The sequence below is a fragment of the Panthera leo genome, chromosome B2 (genome assembly GCF_018350215.1).
Source record: "Panthera leo isolate Ple1 chromosome B2, P.leo_Ple1_pat1.1, whole genome shotgun sequence".
NCBI classification, from domain to species: domain Eukaryota; kingdom Metazoa; phylum Chordata; class Mammalia; order Carnivora; family Felidae; genus Panthera; species Panthera leo.
The window spans coordinates 114,111,704-114,117,480 of record NC_056683.1 but is presented as its reverse complement, the minus strand read 5'-3'; positions in this window follow the sequence as shown (position 1 = coordinate 114,117,480).

Genomic DNA, 5,777 nt, shown 5'->3' with positions numbered 1-5,777 from the left:
ATGACCACTCATTGAAGATAGTATTAAAAAATAAGAATAAGTGCTCTTATTTTTTGACAGAATAACTTATTATTTTAAAGCTAGATGATTATTTTAATAAAACTGAAACTTAAACAATATGCCCTATTATATAAGAGGAAATAGTTTATAGTCATATAGGCAGCAAATATATTTTGCAATATCATATTTTCCTCAGAATGGCTAGGGTTTAGGAAATCAATGTTAAATGGTTTTATAATCATGCATATTTGGGATTTTGTTTGTTTATGGAATTATATCAATTATCAGTTTAATAAAATTATAACCTAGAACCTTGAAATATTTTTCATAGCACTATATCAGTCAGGGTCTTGTTTGTAAAATAGAAACCACATTACATATTTCAAAGGAAGGGAACATAATGCAGTGAATTGGTTGCAAGTTTTAGAAAACTGGAGGAGCGAAAGAAGGAAGATAAGGATACGATGAAATCAGTAACTAGAAAGTTGCTAGCTCTCCTAAGGTCGAAGGAGTAAAGGGCTTCCTGGTGTTCCCAAGACCTACTCACATGTTCCCCAAGGCTGCTGGGGCACGTCTGTCTGAAGTGCTGCAATAGCAAGCCAGGAGCTCATAAGCTCACCGAGGCTGCAGGGATCCAGGAACTCATCACCACCAGGACTTACCTACCTACCCCTGCCACTGCTGAGACAGGAACAAGGACAGAATCACCTCCCTTCCGTCTCCTATTTGCATTTGAGTGCCTTCCATTGGTACAATTACCCAGGAAACTAACACTCAGTGGATTCTGGAAAATTATTTTTTCCAGCCCCCTTAGATATCAAGCAGAATATAAAAGTGCCAGTGTGAGGCTGGGCATCAACAGACAAGGTATTTGCTTCCACTCTACCTAGTATTGAGTTTCCCCTCTTGTTCTTCCTCATTGTCCTATGAACCTTCCATAAGAGGTCCATGAGATTCTGGAAAACACTACACTATTCTTGTAAATGGAGCATGAAACTGGACTAAGTTGGTGAGTATATACTAACCCCAGGCTAATGCCTAAGACAGTGCTACTGTGTGGAATTCTGAGACTTTTGCAGAGAGCTTTGGGACACAGACCCTCTCCTCCTTTGGATAGCATGAAGTGCAGAGGTCACACCTTCGGCTGCCTCATCCATATTGTTACTCTGAGGAAAACCAGCCTGAGGATGAAACTGATGGGGAGAGAACAACTGGGCTGAGAAAATGACCGAGGCCTCACTGAAGCACTTAAAGGCTGCCTTTTCTCTGAACTTCTCAATTATGTAAGCCCATATGGCCCCTATATTGTTTTAGTCAGCTTGAGTTCACTTTTGGGCAGTATTTTCAGTAAGAAACATCCTGGTACATGATACAGTTCCTAGATCTGGCAATGAACAGTCCCATACTTTAGCTACAAACTTGTATTTCTGGCTCTCACACTTTCTTATCTACACTAAGCCATTAGAAATAGGTGGCCTGAAAAAAAAGTACCTGTTTTGCACAACTGATATCTTTCAAGCTTTGATAAAGTACATAGATTTTTTAAAAAGGTAATGAGAACAAGGAGAAATTGCATGATATTTTAAGGTTGATCAATAGATATACAATAAACTTTATATCCACAAGAGAAGAATATACCTTATATTCAAGGGCCCATATAATCATTACCAAATAGGAAAAAAAAGAAACTCAAGTACTTAGACTACAAAGAATATTTCAATAAATTTCTCAGGTCATATTTTTGCTGTTAATGTAATGGAACTGGGTATTAATAAAATCTTAAATGGGAAAAAATTACCTATCATTTCAAAGTTTAAAGTCTCTAAATCTTGGGCCAACAATAAAACCAGTATTATAATTTGAGACAACCTTTTTTTTTTTTTTTTTAAGTTTTTTATTTCTGAGAGAGAGCGAGAGAGAGAGCACAAGTTGACGAGGGACAGAGAGAGGGAGAGAGGGAGACACAGAATTCAAAGCAGGCTCCAGGTTCTGAACTGTCGGCACAGAGCCCAATGTGGGGCTCAGACTCACAAACTGCAAGATCATGGCCTGAGCTGAAGTAGAACACTTAACCAACCGAGCCACCCAGGCACCCCTAACTTGAGATGATCTTAAAACAAGAATAACAAGAACACAATGTATCAGCATTTTTTTTTTAATATGGGCAAAACTTACCAGAGAAAATTTCATAGTCTTATAATTTTCTATTACTAAAAATACAGAATCTTTAAAAAGGACACGGGTAGAGGAATAAAACCCTAAATATAATCAAAGTAGAATTGATAATCCAAAAGTTTTGTTTGATTTAAAAACAAATACACAATCGAACAGATAAATCTTGGGCAAATTTTAACAAAAGATATAAACTACAGATACATATTAAAAATGAAAAAGAAAAACAGCCATAGATGTAGAGGAAGATAACATTACTAAGTAACACTATACTAATAAATTAAAAAAAAAATTCCAGTGACATGAGTAACCTGGAACATACTAATCTTTGTACATAAATTTTTCATATACTTTGGACTAACTGTGCTTCTACATGGGAACCTGCTATGGTTTGTGTCCCTGCAAGATTCAAGTTGAAATCCTAAATTCCCAAAGGTGATGGTATTAGGAGGTGGGGACTTTGGAGAAGATTAGGTCATGAGGGGAGAGCCCTCATGAATGGGATTAGTGCTCTGGTAAAAGATTCCCACAGGACTCCCCAGCCCTTTTGCTTGTGGAGAGATCTGAGACTTGGAAGAGGTTCTCACCGAACCATGCCAGTATCCTGATCTTGCCTTACAGCCTCCAGAACTGTATTAAATTTCTGAGCTACCCATCTGTGGTATTTTGTTATAGCAGCCCCAGTGGACTAAGACAAGTCTCCCTGGATCTGTGGTGGTTCCTTCTTGTCAATGATGTCTCAGCTTAAAGGTTACTTCCTCAGATTTTTTTTTTTCCTGGCTGTTGATAATTCCTCAACATCCCTCAGCCTGTTACTCCCTACCATACCACACTCTTTTAAAAAGAATTTTCTTTTAATGTTTATTTTTTGAGAGAGAGAGACAGAGAGACAGAGTGTGAGCGGGAGAGAGGCAGAGAGAGAGAGAGAGAGAGAGAGGGAGACACAGAATGTGAAGCAGGCTCCAGGCTCCCAGCTATCAGCACAGAGCCGGACATGGGGCTCAAACCCACAAGCTGTGAGATCATGACCTGAGCCAAAGTCAGACACTTAACTGACTGAGCCACCCAGGTGCCCCTACCATATCACACTCTTAATGTCACCGGAATATTTTTTATTCCTTGATAATGTAAAAATTTATTTCTTGGTTTATTATCTGTCTTTACTTCTGAGAATGTAAGTTTCTTGAAAATAGGGGCCTTGAACACCTTTACAGCCCATGGCTCATAGAACAGAGGTACATAGTTGACATCAATGGAAGTCTTACTTATTCTCTACAGAAAATGTAGTATTATGAAATATCCGAATAAAAATCAAAAGTGAATTACTAGAAAAGTAAAAAATAGCTCCATTGAAAACTTTTAACAAAGTAATTTTTTAGGAAAATAAAAATGACTAGAATCACAAGGCCTATCCAATAATCATGAGATTACTTCAAAAAATAGTTCAAAAAAATGACAGTTTTACTGTTGAGCCCTTGCAAACTTTCATAAATAAAAATTCTCCATGTTACATAACATGTTTGCTAGCCCAGAAAGTGATGACCAATTATTCAATTACATATTTAAAACACCCAAAAGAATAAATTTTAAAATTCTTACAACTAGAAAAACCTTAAGCGAAATATTTAGAAACAAAACAAATATATAAAAATTTAAATATTTTTATTAAAGTATTAAAGTAAATATTGTATTAAATATTAATATTGTTTTAAAAATTATTTGAAGTAAAAAGCACTCAATTTGTAATTAAAATTCCAAATCAGAATCTGGATGTTATTGGAGGTGGATGTTACTCTTAAATTTACCCAAATAATGTGGGAAATAATAGACAGCTGCTAGTATACAAGTGTATAGGGTTTGATAAAGGAAGAATAAGAACTTAATAAGAAAAGCTATGTTTTCAACACTTTTGTGGGAAAATTGCCTACCTGGAGGAAAAAATATATTACATCCAACTCTTATATGATAAAGTAAATATTGCAAACTGGCTACCCTTGTACTGTAACTGGACCACAAACTATACTGTTTGTTGCATGGTATTTTAAAAACCAGAAAATTTTTCAACAAAATATAAATGTTTTTAAAAAAAAGCCACGAAGAAAAAGTAAATGAGAAAATTTAGCACTACTGGACTCACATCCCCAGATGGCAGCAATTGGCACGAACAGAGTAATGGCCCCTGGTGCCTTGCAATTTGGCACAATTCTTTCTACCTCCTGTTTTATGCCAGTTTGTCTCATGAATCTATATGAATGGCTCCAGTCCTGCAGGCATTTGAAATTAAAAACTCCAGATGGGTCAAGTGTTAGATATAAAAGATAAAATCTTGAAATAAATTAGAAGAAAACATAGGTATTTAACGGTTCTTGTGAACTGGCCTAAGCCAATTTGATTTTGTACAACTCTTCAGTTATTTTTGTTAGCTAATAGTAGTCTCCAAGGGCTAGAGGCTGGTGAAGATTAATTACTTCCTCAACAACCTCTCTCTCAGTTTATAAAGAACGCAATTTTCAGTTCAGATTCTTCCACACATGCAGCCATTGATCAGATTGTTATTAGTAGGCAAATCACCTTATTAGGGGTCAAGTCTCGGTGCCATCCCTGAGCAAACGGATATAGGGTTCCCTTGATTTTTGTATACTGCTCAACCAAGAGCAGAAGGCCTCTCTGAAATTTTTATCCCATGTACCTATCTTAAATGCCATTAGTTTCATCAATAAGAATCCATCTCACCAACAGATACCCTTGTCTATCATTCATATGTTGATTAGCAAAATTCCTGGTGGTGATCAGAAACTAGCTGAAGCACTCATACATAGTCTTAGGGGAGTGGCCTTTCTGACCGAATGCTAGCTGATCACCCTTTAGATGGGAAGTTCTGATTACAGCAAATGACTACACATAATATGTAGCCTAAAGCAAGTTAGCACATACCTGATAGCATCAGGTATGTCCATGTCAGCATCTTTTACTTATTTATTATTATTTTTATTTTTTTAAATTTTTTTAAGAAAGAGAATCTTAAGCAAGGCTCCACGCTCAGTGCAGAGCCTGACTCAGGGCTTGATCCTATGACCCTGGGATTATGACCTAAACTTTAATCAAGAGTTAGTCGCTCAACTGACTGAGCCACCCAGGCACCCTAACCCAGTATCTTTTAATGTGAATTATAGACTCATAATATTGGTCTTTTGCAGGGAAGGACTTTCCAAGCATGAAAGAAATAGAAGAAATTATAGAGGAAAAGAACAGTATTTGCTGCCATCAAAATGGGAAACTTCTGAAAAAAAAATAAAAAAATAAAAAAATAAAAAAACCACAAAAAACGGGAAACTTCTGTACAGCAAAAATACCTTAAAAAAATTAAATAAAGAATGAAAAAGTGTTGGAAATATTAGTAGCAATTATTTCCTAAGTGAAATATACATTATGTTTATTACATATACATATGTACACATATGTACACATTTATATATATGTGCATGTGTTTCTGTTTTCTTATCTTTTTATATGTTACCTTATTATGCAAGAATGGTTACATGGATTTTCACTAGATGGGTAGATACATATGCTTGCTCTGCAGTAAGCAGATTCTTTCACTAAGC